Source organism: Mauremys mutica, chromosome 3 (genome assembly GCF_020497125.1).
Source record: "Mauremys mutica isolate MM-2020 ecotype Southern chromosome 3, ASM2049712v1, whole genome shotgun sequence".
Taxonomy (NCBI): domain Eukaryota; kingdom Metazoa; phylum Chordata; order Testudines; family Geoemydidae; genus Mauremys; species Mauremys mutica.
The window spans coordinates 116,268,866-116,281,451 of record NC_059074.1 but is presented as its reverse complement, the minus strand read 5'-3'; the positions used below and the strand labels follow the sequence as shown (position 1 = coordinate 116,281,451).

Sequence of the window (12,586 nt, the reverse complement as noted above, 5' to 3'; positions counted from 1 at the left end):
AGTATGTCCTAGCTGTGTAGTTGTTACTCTGAGAGACAAGGTAGGCTAAGTAATATCTTTTATTAGACCAACTTCTGTTGGTGAGAGAGACAAGCTTCTGAGCTACACAGACTAGCTCTTCTTCATGTTTGAAAAACTTACTCAAGACAGCTGGTCTACACTACAGAGTTAGGTTGATGCAAAGCAGCTTACCTCTCTCCATCTACACCAGTCACATGGCTGAGCCAGATAAGGAGGAGAAGGAAGAGGACTTAGGATAACATGTTCCAAGAGATCCTTCAAGCCTCCGCTGCTTCAGATACCGAGCACAGGGCTTGAAGGATCACCTTTGCTGATAGCGTGGACAGGGATAGAGTGTAGAGGAGACAGGCACAGGAAAAGGAGAAGGTGCAGCAGCAGGTGCTTGTGCTTCTCAGACAGCAGAGATGCTTCAGCATCTGGTGGACCTGTGAGTTCAACAATCCCCTGTTCACCTACCTCTGCAGCCCATAGAGAACTACATATCGAGACTTTGCTACGCCTCATAGACTCATAGACTTTAAGGTCAGAAGGGACCATTATGATCATCTCCTCCCCTCAATATTCTGCATGGCATCAGGGGTCACTGCACTATCCCTACCACTCCACCCCTGGGGACATTAAAGACATTCACAGCCGCACATACACTGATCTATGAAAGACGTGCATATTGGTGGATTTGGATCTGAAATGGAAATGACTCTTCTTTCCCCTTCATAACTTCTTTTCCCTTAGTTTATTTGTATTAAGTTATACATGTTCTTCTATTTGCATTGTTATGGAGTAAAACTCTGCTTTTGGAAACATAATTCATCTTTATTAGATCACCATTGTCTGTGGTGATGACATCATTCACAGACAGTATTAATAGGTGCATTGGCAGTGTTATTTTACTCCACACACACTACTCACTAAAGAGTCCATACAGGGCTGAAAAAGAGCAAGGACAGGCAGAGCACACTACAGTAACACACACCACTCCGGCTCACTATTAAAATGGTCTTTCAAAGCCTCCCTGGGCCATATAGTTCTGTGCTGGGCTCTTCTTATAGCCCTGGTATCTGGCTGCTCAGAATCAGCAGACAGCCATTCCACCTCTGCCCTGCACCCCAGCAGAAACTTGTCCCCTTTGCTTCACAGATATTATGAAGCACAAAGCAGGCAGCTATAACCATTGGGATATTTATTTCATTGAGGTCCAATCTCATGAGTAGACAGTGCCGGAGACCCTTCAAATGGCCAAAGGCACATTCAACTGTCTTTCTGCACCTGCTCAACCTGTAGTTGAATCATTCCTTGGTACAGTTGAGGTAGCCAGTGTATGGCTTCATGAGACAGGGGAGCAAGAATGGGTCTCCCATGATCACTATTGACATTTCAACATCGCCAATGGTACTCTGCTGGCTGGAAGAGAAAGTCCCTACTTGCAGCTTTCTGAACAGTCCTGTTCCACTACAGTATGGAAACCCCATTGCTGTAAAACCATCCACTATGTCTTGAACATTGCCTGGAGTCACAGTTCTTTGTAGCAGGAGGCAATTCATGGCCCTGCACACTTGCATCACAACAGAACCTATGGTGGATTTCCTAACTGCAAATTTATTCCTGACTGATTGGTAGCAATCTGGTGTTGCAAGTTTCCATAGTGCGATTTCAACTTGCTTCCCCACTGTCAGTGCACCTCTCATTTTAGTGTCACTGGGGTGGAGGGCTGTGGCAAGTTTGGCACACAGATCCAGGAATGTGGCTTTGCGCATCTGAAAGTTCTGCAGCCACTGCTGATCAGACGGTGCTTGTTCCTCGGGCCCAAAACTGCACGCCACCATCTGCAGCTGCTCCATGAATGCTCCCAACAATGTTGAATCATTTCTTTCTCTGTCCCACTGCAATCTAGCTTCCAAGGAATCATCATGTTCCCTGTAGTGTCTCTTGTGGCTCTACAAATACAGCAGGATTAGATGGCCCATGCTCATAATGTTCATCACAATAGTGCAGAGCTGTACAGGCTCCATGCTTCTGTTGGAGATGGCGGATACCAGCGAGGGACGTGTGGGTTTGAGGGTTTGAAAAGAAGCGTGAAATATTATGGGGTACAGATGCAATTATGGGATGGAGAACACTGCATTATGGGATGTTGCAATCATACTCCCAGTCACCCCTGCGTGACTCATTTTGGCCACATGAAGCATTGTGAAAACTTCCTAAAATATCCTGCACTGCATGGGGGATGAGTTGCACAGTGGGATAGCTACCCACAGTGCACTTCTTTCTACATCAAAACAAGCTCTCTTGGTGAGGACACGTACCGCCAACTCTAGGATCCCAGTGTGGACACACACAAGTGATATAATAACTGTGGTGGCTGTATGCTAATGAAACTTAGGTTGACATAATTTTGTAGTGTGGACATGGCCAGAGTGTTACAGCTAAATATAAGGTGGAACAGACTGTTTAGCATAATTAATTAACACATATTTCAAGAGACCATTCAAGGTAAAGTGGCCCATTGACACCCTTCCAGTCATAGGGAGGAAAGCAGTTGAATGGGTGGTGGTCTTAGGGGGTTGTTAGTGAGTTATAGATTGTTGTAATAAGCTGTAAATCCAGTGTCTCTGTTCAGTCCATGATTTTTAGTGTAGAGCAAAGTTATGAATTTAAGCTACCAGGCTCATCTTTTGAAAATGTTTTCTTTGAGGATGAGGACTGATAGGTCAGATACAGAGTGATTGATTTCTGAAAAGTGTTCAACTATAGGTGATGTGGTGTTTTTGTCTTTATCATTTTCCTGTGCAAGTTCATTTGAGAGTGTACTGATTGTCTGGTTTCACCCACATAGCTGCTAATAGGGTTCAAAAGCCTGTATGTCTCCCCAACAGAAGTTGGTTCAATAAAATCTATTACTCACCTTCCTTGTCTCTCTAATATCCTGGGACCAAAACGGCCACAACAACATTGCATACTTGTTAAACTAACATTCAGAGGGAAATCCTCATGGTGACACAGGCCACCAAACTTTTATATAGCACATGTGGTGATGGTAATCTGGAGTTTATTTAAGTGATTCCCAAGTTCCTGGCCATGTGCCTGAGACAACCCCACTTGTCTCTGGCTCCAAGTACGTTGGGGATGCAGGAGTTAACCCTTAGGAATGAATACTGCACTTGACAATTAAACACCTCTATCTAAGAAGGGTCAAGCCCTTTATAAGTATCAGAGATGATTCAAAGGAAGGGAGTCCTGTTGAGGGGTCATCCATACACATCCCCAGCAACTGTGTCTGGTCTCCAACACATAAATATACAAGTTAATGCTCTGCCACCCGACTAAGCATCAAAACAGTCGCAATCCCAGTCTGTCAGGTTTAGCCAAGGAACTTTCCAACTCTTTGTGGTCTCTGAAGCTGGGGGGTAATGTAAACGTCGAGTGATGAGGAGGGCTGGTTGAAAATTATTGTCAGAATGATTTGTCTGATGAAAAATGCCCTTTTTGATAAACTGAAATTTTCCAAAAGAAAAATTGTTTTGCCTAAATGTTCTGATTTTCCATTGGGGAAAATTGAAATGAAGGCTGCTGGACTGAAAGGCTCTTGTCAATTTCACTTTCTACCATTGAAATTGACAAAAGATGTCCTAGAGGATGGCTGAGGGTGAGTGTCTGGGCGCTTTGCCTCTCTTCTTTCCCTGGCCTTCAGGAGTCAGAGAAGCAGAGATGGGAGAGAGGCAGTTTGAGACTTTCTTACAGAGAGCAGATCCCCCTAATCAGAGATGAAGCCTCCAACAAAGAGCAGTTTGAGACCTTGGATTTCCTCTGCAAAGATCAGTGCTGCTCACTTTAATAAATCTGACCATGTTGTCCTCCAACAAAATGGCAAGTTGCCCTCTGATGAAGGGAGGCTCCTGACTTTTAAAATACATTGCAACTTCTCCTTATGTGCCGCCTTTATTACCTACTTGGCGCACGCACACACACACACACACACACACTCTCTCTCTCGCTCTCTCTCTCTCTCTCCCAGCAGTACCCTCTGATTCCTCTGCTACAGAACCAGAGAATGCTTTCCTTGGTGTCCCTCTTGGAAGGAAACAGGTTAAACCTTTTACCCACATCAGGAAAATGAACTTTCTTTTGAATTAAAACAAGTACTGCCCCACCCTCCCCCAAATTAATTAATTTTTAAATAAGAACACAGGGCCAGATTTTGCTCTGTTATATCGGTGTAAACCAGAAGTAGCTTCACTGAAGTTAATGGGTTTACAGCCATGTAAAACTAATGTAACTGAAAGCAGAATCGGACTTGGAATAGTTTTGATTCAATTTCACATTTAAAATGTTGGGGGTTGGAATGAATAAATAACATTCCTTATATTTTATTTTAGTCTCTTTGAAAAATTGAGTAGGGATTAGGTCACCAAGTGAGAAGGCGTTGTATAAATAGGTGTGGTTGAAACCACATAAATACCTCTCTTCTGCCATGAGAGAGCAGAGCCAATAAGGCATAACAGCTGTACTGTTGATCAGTTTGTACCTATTCATGGCTCTATATTAATGATGTTTATGAGGAAAAAGCCCATTTTCTAGTTCATTCACAGTTACATCAGGGGAGTTTGGTAAACTTTGCAACGTGTGCTTGTAAATAAATCTCTTTATCCCTGGAGTGCAACATTCCTAATAAGAAATTAATTGAAGATTAAGCCCTGGATTTTGAGGATATTACCATATTGCAGAAGTAGGCAGTTCACCATATGCTGTTTTTCGTATCTTTAGATCTCAGTTGCTTAATCATTCAACATTTTCATCCAGATCATGTCATTCTTGATTCTTGATTGTAGGATCAGTGCCTCTTCTAACACTATTTTATTTTGGGGGTTAGCTTTTATGCTGCCATTTAATTTAAGATCTATCACACTTCTTCCCAGTCTTTTTGCTTTACTTCTCACTTTGGTTACTATTCACAGCTTTGCCTTTATATACCACTCTCAGCTCCTCCTTTTTGTCCACCAAACCCTTTCTCTTCTCCTGCAAAACTTTTCATAAAATGCAGCCCTTCAAGTAATCCCTCTTGCTTTCCTCTCTTCAGCCAAGATCTCTTCCCTCACCTACAATCTACCCTTATCTGATATGTTGTACAGTGTCTTGTCTCATGTGTGTTAGTCTACCATTGAGCAAAACACAATCATACATAAACCATTCATAGACTTAATACAATATGGTCCCCAAAGATATTGCATGGGGTCGCAATATGTGTGTCATTGAGTATTTGCAGCTCCTGTTGAAGTCAATAGAAGTCCAGGAGCTCAGCATCTCAGCCACTTATAAGTGTCTATATATGGATTTAGGGGCTTAGTTTTAGGCATCCAAGACTGAATATTCTGATCCTAGAACTTAACCTCATTTGTCCCCATCTGTAACATCTCCTCACAACTGTGCTGCACTGCCTCCTATTCACCTGTCAGGGGCTTGAAGGATCAAGGCTACAGTGATTATAAAATGTTAAGTTTTAGTTCAGTAATGGTAAAAGAATGATCTACTGTTCGTGTGTGTGTGTAGAAAAATATACTGTGGTGTCACTTCCAAGTTCGTTATGGGGCATGCCAGTGAAGCCTGATGTGGAGGCAGGACACCATCTGTTTTTATGACAATAAATAAGCATCCCCACACAGTTCTTTTGTCAACAGTGGTGAAAATAACCTGGGTAAGAAGAAATGCACAAATGCATGCTGAGTGCAATTAGATCAGGGTATTTTTTCTTTAGTGTCATCACACTATGATTAATCAAAGCAGATGTTTTGTTTATGCTGAACTTAAAAGGCAGTCTGCATGCTGTGAAAGTCAAGAAACACAATAAAACAGTGTAGGCAGATACTGCACATCCCCACTGCCTCATGCTCACAGCCAGAGGAAACACAGGTAAATTATAGCCATAGGTACAGAAAACATTTTGGAAGTGGGAAACATGCACAGAGGTCTGGGGGCTTTCATTATTAGAGACGTGTCTCTGTTTTCTCATTTCAAGATGTTTAGACAATAAAATGTGTATATTTTACAACTAAAGGTGGACATACAATCAAGCAATAGCATTAATGGGCAGTAAAGATAATCACCTGTCAAAAAATTCCTCCCACTCACAGAAAACGTCTCTTGAATCTAAAGCCCCGTATGCTGGCTACCCCAGTTGACTCTTCTTTACCATCAATTTCCTGTTTTAAATTGTGTTACTGGCTATTCTGCTTCTCCTCCACATTGCCCTCTCCTCAGTCAGGAACCAAATTATTCAAAATTATTACAGGCAGCCACAAACCCACCTACAATGACTGCAAAGTCCTGGACAGCATCCTATAAACCAGGGGCGGCTCTAGGCATTTTGCCGCCCCAAGCACGGCGGGCAGGCTGCCTTTGGCGGCTTGCCTGCGGAGGGTCCACTGGTCCCGCGGCTTCGGAGGGTGTGCCTGCGGGACGTCCTCCAAAGCTGTGGGACCAGCGGACCCTCCGCAGGCACACCTGCGGGAGGTCCGCTGAAGCCACGGGACCAGCGGACCCTCCACAGGCAAGCCGCCGAAGGCAGCCTGCCTGCCGCCCTTGCAGCGCCGGCAGAGCACCCCCCGCAGCTTACCGCCCCAAGCACGCGCTTGGCGTGCTGGGGCTTGGAGCCGCCCCTGATATAAACTAATTCAATAATAGATTTTAAGCCAAGAGGGACCTTTCTATCAACAAATTCTATCAGCTGCAGATATAGGAGCTTCCATAGGGGTCATCAGCAGAGTTTGAACCCTCAACCTTCAGACCCCAGCACAGATCTCTATCACTTGCCTTACAATCATAGTAAAATTTTGTAATGAATAGCAGCCCAAGCACCCTCCCATCCGATCCCCACTGTCATGATAGTTTTCTCAAACTTATATTTGACTTAAGTTTCACAGGCGTGGTCTCAACTCAGAGGAGGAGTAGGGGTGAGGAATGGAAGGATCTAGTAAATTTCAATAAAAATCAATTCAGCCATTTCTGAGTAATGTGAAAATGAAAAAAAATACACCTCTTTCAAAGGTTCAGATGAGGAAATTTTGTTCTCGGGTAACTCTAAACCAACTAAAGTCAGAAACTTAAAACTTAGCTCAATTATTAAGTCTCTAATACTTACAAAAACAGTCAAGTTTGAAGATAATCAGTTCACTAGCTTTAAAATTATGAGCATTTTAAGTGGTAGTTTTGCAAGTGTACATGAGACTATTTATATCCACTTAGTTTCACACACTTGAGGATCCATTTATTATCATCATCCCAATTAAGGACACAACTGATAAACAAATGCTGATTGTAACTCTATACACAATATTTCATTTGTGATTAAAGCTACCAATCCAAATTTTCTTCATATTTGGCTTTACTTTGAAGTGTGAATGATTTGTACAAAACCAGCCAAGTTTGACGTTTATAGCTTCAGCCATTTCTGAGTTATCCAAGTGAAAAATGTGTTATTGGAACATATGGGGAGTTTATAAGTGCTCTCTGGAGGACAGCTGCTTTAGGAATGCATTTGATAGGGATGGCTGAGTTAAGGTCAGCTGGGTTCAGGAGACATCAATTGTTGATGGCTGAGTTCACGAGGTATCAAGCAAAATCCAGCAGTTCCAAATCAAGGAAGGCTGAAGCCAATTAGAGGACATTTATCATCTCCCAAGTGGACATCCTAGCTCCAAGTTATGCCCCAGCACAAGTCTGTGCAGAGGCTGTATTTGGGATGAAGTGGCTACATAATAGTAAGTTTAGACTAGAACTGATAGAAATTTTCCTGACAGAACAGTTTTCTGGAAGAAAGTGCTGATTTGACAGATCTAAACATTTTATGGGAACATGTCAAATTCCACTGAAACTTTAGAAAGAAACCCCAGGTGGGCTGGCTTGCTGATTCCCCAGCCTACCTAACAGCCCCACTAACCAGCTGTGGGGGAGGCTGGGAACAGCACCTCCCCACCAGCCAGCTTGAGAGGCTGCTAGAGAGGGTGGGGAACCAACTAGCCAGATGGAAATTTAGGAAAAATTCCATTTTGCTTCTTTCAAACTTTTTTTAAGAAAAAGGTTTATTCCTTCTAAAATTCTGGCATTGCTGACTTTTTATTCTGATCCAAAACCATATCTGAGGGGCGGAAATTGTGCATAAGAGATGTAAAATTTCCCACAGAATGGAAGCCGAAGTTACTGCTCAGCTCTAGTATAGGCCTTTGCACTGAGCAATAGGAAGTCCAGCGCCCTGTGCATCTGCTCTTTTACTCACAAATGCTCAGAATCAAAAGGGGATCAGCAGTAAGTGGGGACTGGGCGTAGGCCTGTCTGAGGACACAGGGGCTTAAGAGAGATCTTCAGCATGAGAGTGAGACCCTATGCACTCACCTCTATAGCCCTGATCCAGCTACAGTTAGTTGGGTTATTGTAATGATTACTGTATGCATATATTGAGTTAATTCACTTGCAGGTATGTCAGGAAATGCACCCAGGAAGGGTAGATTCTGATAGTCACATCTTCTGGTAAACACTTCAAGGGATAAGAGACAATAGAGAGCTAAGGAGACACAGAAAAGAACAAAGAACTTTGATTGGATTGAAAAGGGGAGGAGCCAGGCAGGAGATTCAAAAGGCAGAGACTCTTGGGGAACAGACCGACATCAGACGACATGCAGACTCCATAGGTCAGGAGTCTGGGGTAAGATAGGCCTACCTAAGCTTTTAGGTTAGACAGATGTGTGTAGTCTGTTTATTGGTTTAAAACCTCTTCTTTTGTGCTTTTCTTTGTTCCAACTGTTAAGATTAAATACTCTGGTTTAAGAAGACCTTTTGGAGTCACTGTATTCATCACTGGTCATAGCTCCCAAGGGGAAGAACTACAGATACAGAGTCCAGTCAGGCCTGCTGGGTAAGCATGGTAGATACACAGGGAGCTATAGCCTAGGGCCCTGTCTAAGAGCACAAGAATTGTGGGATTTCACCCCAGGGAGGATAAAGGAATGGGGCCTCAGTCCAGAGGGCAGTGCACTCACAGATATTAAGGAAGGGGTCAGAGATGCAGGTAACCCTGTGATCATGATAGAAGGACATATCTCCACTAACTGTAATTAAACCCTATTGCAGTTTAATGCTCAACTCTACAGTATCTAATTACAATTAGCTGACGTGATGTTCAGCACAATTTGTCCCAGTCAGCATCATGTTGGCTAACTCAGTTCTTCATGGCTGTGTTCAAACTTGGTAAAATACATAGTGAAGATTAGCCTTTTGCATGTATATAGGTCATTAGGCTTTGATTCTGTAACTGGAAGCATGCTGGCAGACTGACCTGTCTGGCGTCCCACTGGTTTTATGGATACATCAGTCCACCCCACACAACCAATAACAGGATCAGGGCCTAACTACTCTCACACATGCTTAGACTTAAACTAGAAGGAAGAACTGTGGCTTAACTGTAGCTCTCTGTACCAAGTATATTAACATCTTAATTTGCAGCATTATTGTGAATCTAATGTTTGAGCTTGAGTTTTGGGTAGGGGTGAGGGTAGCTACATGTCCTATCTGCACTATATGGACCTTCCTTTCTATTCATTTTTCTTCTACAAAAGGCTGTGAAAAGAAATATGCAGTTGAGCACTAAATGAAAAAACTTTGGGTGGGGGAGGGGTTGTGCCTCTGACCTAGATAACCAAGCACTTGAGGTCTGGCAATGTTGCCATGGTGGGGTAGTGACAACTTCAAAAAGTTGAGCCCAGGGCACAGTTGAATAGTGGAGAGTGGTAGCTATACAGCTGGAAATATTTTTCTGTATCACCTGATTTTATAATTGTTTGCTAAATTCGGTCACTTTCCAGCAGCTTTGCATCAAGGCTTCGGAATACAAGGATTTATAGACTATTGGTGATGCAAGACAACAGCCAATGCCAGTGCCAGAAACCTCTTTACTCTGCTTGTTAATAGAAGATATTTAGTTTCCTAATCAACTGCTACATCACATGACACTTCTGTTCTGTTTCTTCATGCAAAATATCTTGTTCAGACCTTCACATGCACCGCTTCAGCATTTTTTTTCAAGCAGGAAATATTAATGCATCAGTGAGTTGTTCTGCCAGAAATGTAACCCTGGTTGCAAAGCTTGGTGATTTGCTGTCATTCCCCTATTAGCTTTCATATGAAAGGTGGGAACTGGAAGGACTGGACTTAAGCTTTCATCCTTTGTGTTATAGAATAAACCCCAGATAGCTGCTCAGTGCTCATGCCAATGCTGGCTCAGTTTGGAATTTTGTTTTGGGAACATACAGGAGTAAAATGAATTTTGAACTCAAATGGACTAAGGGAAGGGGAAGATGGTAAATGAAAGGAGGGGGTAATTGAGCCACATAAATAACTTCCTGTACACCATTAGCGAAAGCTGAAAGAAAAAAGGAGGGAGGGTGATGACACAAGAGCTTTTCTCCAAAAGTACATTTACATGGGCTATTTTTTCCATGAGCAGCAGAGACATAAAAGAATCTATTGTCTTTTTTAATTATATGTGTAACTAGAGCTGCAAATAACTACATAAAAATGCAGTCTTTCATTGAATCTAGGAAAAACTCTCTTTTTTTTGTGAGGGAAGCAAAACCTTTTGCTCTTTCACCTCAAATCTTCTGTTTCCTTTGAAAATTAGAACAAGTATGGAAACAAACAAACAGTCAAAATTAAAAAAGAAAGTAGCAAAGAAGCAAAGAGTCCAAGCAGAACTCTTCCATTTTGCTGAGCAAATATCTGACTTTGAGTCCATGGGTTGCTGAATGACCTTAGAAGTCTGCTTATGCAAACAAGGCAAACCGAAGAAGTGCAAACTCAGAATAATAAGTCTTTTTTACTTATGATTTATATGTAAAATTATAGATGAGTGAATAGGGACTTGAAATCTGAGACCCCGCCGTGAATAGTGACCCTGAAATTTCCAAGTCCAGAACTTCAAGTCTGTGGATTGGAACTTGCACTTCAAGTTTAGATCCAGAAGTGGAAAGGACCTGTTATCAAGATCTGGTCTGGATGCAACCCAAGATTTGATTCTGTTCTATATAGGTTCTTAAACCACCCTCATCACCATAATATCGGAGCACCTTCCAGTAGTGCATTAAGCAAAGTAGCTAAAACCTGTCATGTGTGACTTGTACTCTCTCATCCTGTTCCTGTTTTGGGAGAACTGTGTGCACAGTGTAGTGTTTTATTTTGGTAGGTTGGTTTGTATTTGTTTTATGCACATGGTCCTATGTGTGTGTTTGAAGGTGGTGAGATTTGGGATGGTCTGTAGTTCATGTTGGAGTTCATTCCACAGTCTAGGAAACATCCATCTCCTGCAAAGATGTTTACCTTTGTGCTAAAAAAGTCCATTATGCCTCAGGAGCAGAGTTATGGACCACAGTTGCCCTGCCAAAGTTTTAGGTAATCTACATAGCGTGGGGATCAGGCTACTGAGTGCCTTGAAGAGAAGGAATGAGACCTTGAGTTGATATTCTACAGGAAGCCAGTGTTGGCAGCTGATGTGATTGAAACCTGGACATCATTCAGATATGAAGGTACTTTGGAATGCTTGTCCTCAAGGCAAGAGGCCCATCCATTACTTCTCACAAGAAGGCTGTATTGCCACCTGTAGCCCTAGAGTCAGAATTGGAGCTGTCAATCAGTGAGGCTGTAGGAGGGAAGGGCAATGCTCTGCACCTCCTTACTGATTTCTGTACAGACTTTACTTCCTTAGCAATGTGTTGATCATTGTAATTATTTCAGTCATATGTACTAAAGATCTACATAGGAGCTGGCTTGCTAATTTTCAGGTCTGTGCATTTCAATCTGGGTTGCAACTTGACGAACTGTCTCTTTTCCATCAGTCTTGTTGTTTATGTTTAATGTTCCTGTGGTTAATAAATAACGTTTTATGTTGACATTGCAACACAATGTGAAGTTGTTTCTTCTTGATACTTTTTAAAAGTGAAATTAATCCATAAGCAAATGTGTGCAGTATGGTATTGACTTGTGCTGATAAGACAGTTCTACAGGCACAAGGATTTACATAAATTAATACATGCTATTACAGATTCCTATTTTGCTAGTGACATGGATAGGAGGGGTTTGAAAAAGGAGGTTATCATCCATTTTGTGAACAAGGTGACTCTCTCATGTGAGAGGTTGTACACCTTGCATGGATTACTTTCCTATAAACATTTTTGTAGCTGCTTCTTGGTAGTTCTTAAATGTACCCGTATTATAAAAAGAGAAGGTAACCTCTGATAAGAATGGGATTGCAATGGGAGGTCTGGAAAGCAGGTCTCAAAAAGGAAACATAAAAGTGTGTGTATTCTCCCATCACCACCAAGTCACAAATGGGCTGAAAACACTCTCTCCCTCATGCCCACAGCCTAAAGATTCTCTGCACTCCCAGGACTTAGAATGGATTTCTCCTTCCTTTCAGTTCTGTATAGTTCACTTCTAGCAGGCAAATGTAATATGTGACCTGAATAAACAAATAAAAATGGCTGATCTCAAATCTGTTTCTTTCTTTTTGTTTTTCCTTTATTCCTTA

General features: G+C 42.2%; 1 long non-coding RNA gene across 2 annotated transcripts; it reads left to right on the top strand.

The window, feature by feature from the left end:
• The first annotated feature begins 7,719 nt into the window (after window positions 1-7,719).
• Window positions 7,720-12,117, top strand: LOC123367054. 2 transcript variants are annotated; one of them, XR_006578285.1, is made up of 4 exons: window positions 7,720-7,772; window positions 8,486-8,713; window positions 8,817-8,923; window positions 10,685-12,117. It is a non-coding gene; the product is annotated as an uncharacterized LOC123367054 (long non-coding RNA). The 2 variants fall into 2 exon arrangements; XR_006578284.1 differs by having other exon boundaries at window positions 9,873-12,117.
• The last annotated feature ends 469 nt before the right edge of the window (window positions 12,118-12,586 follow it).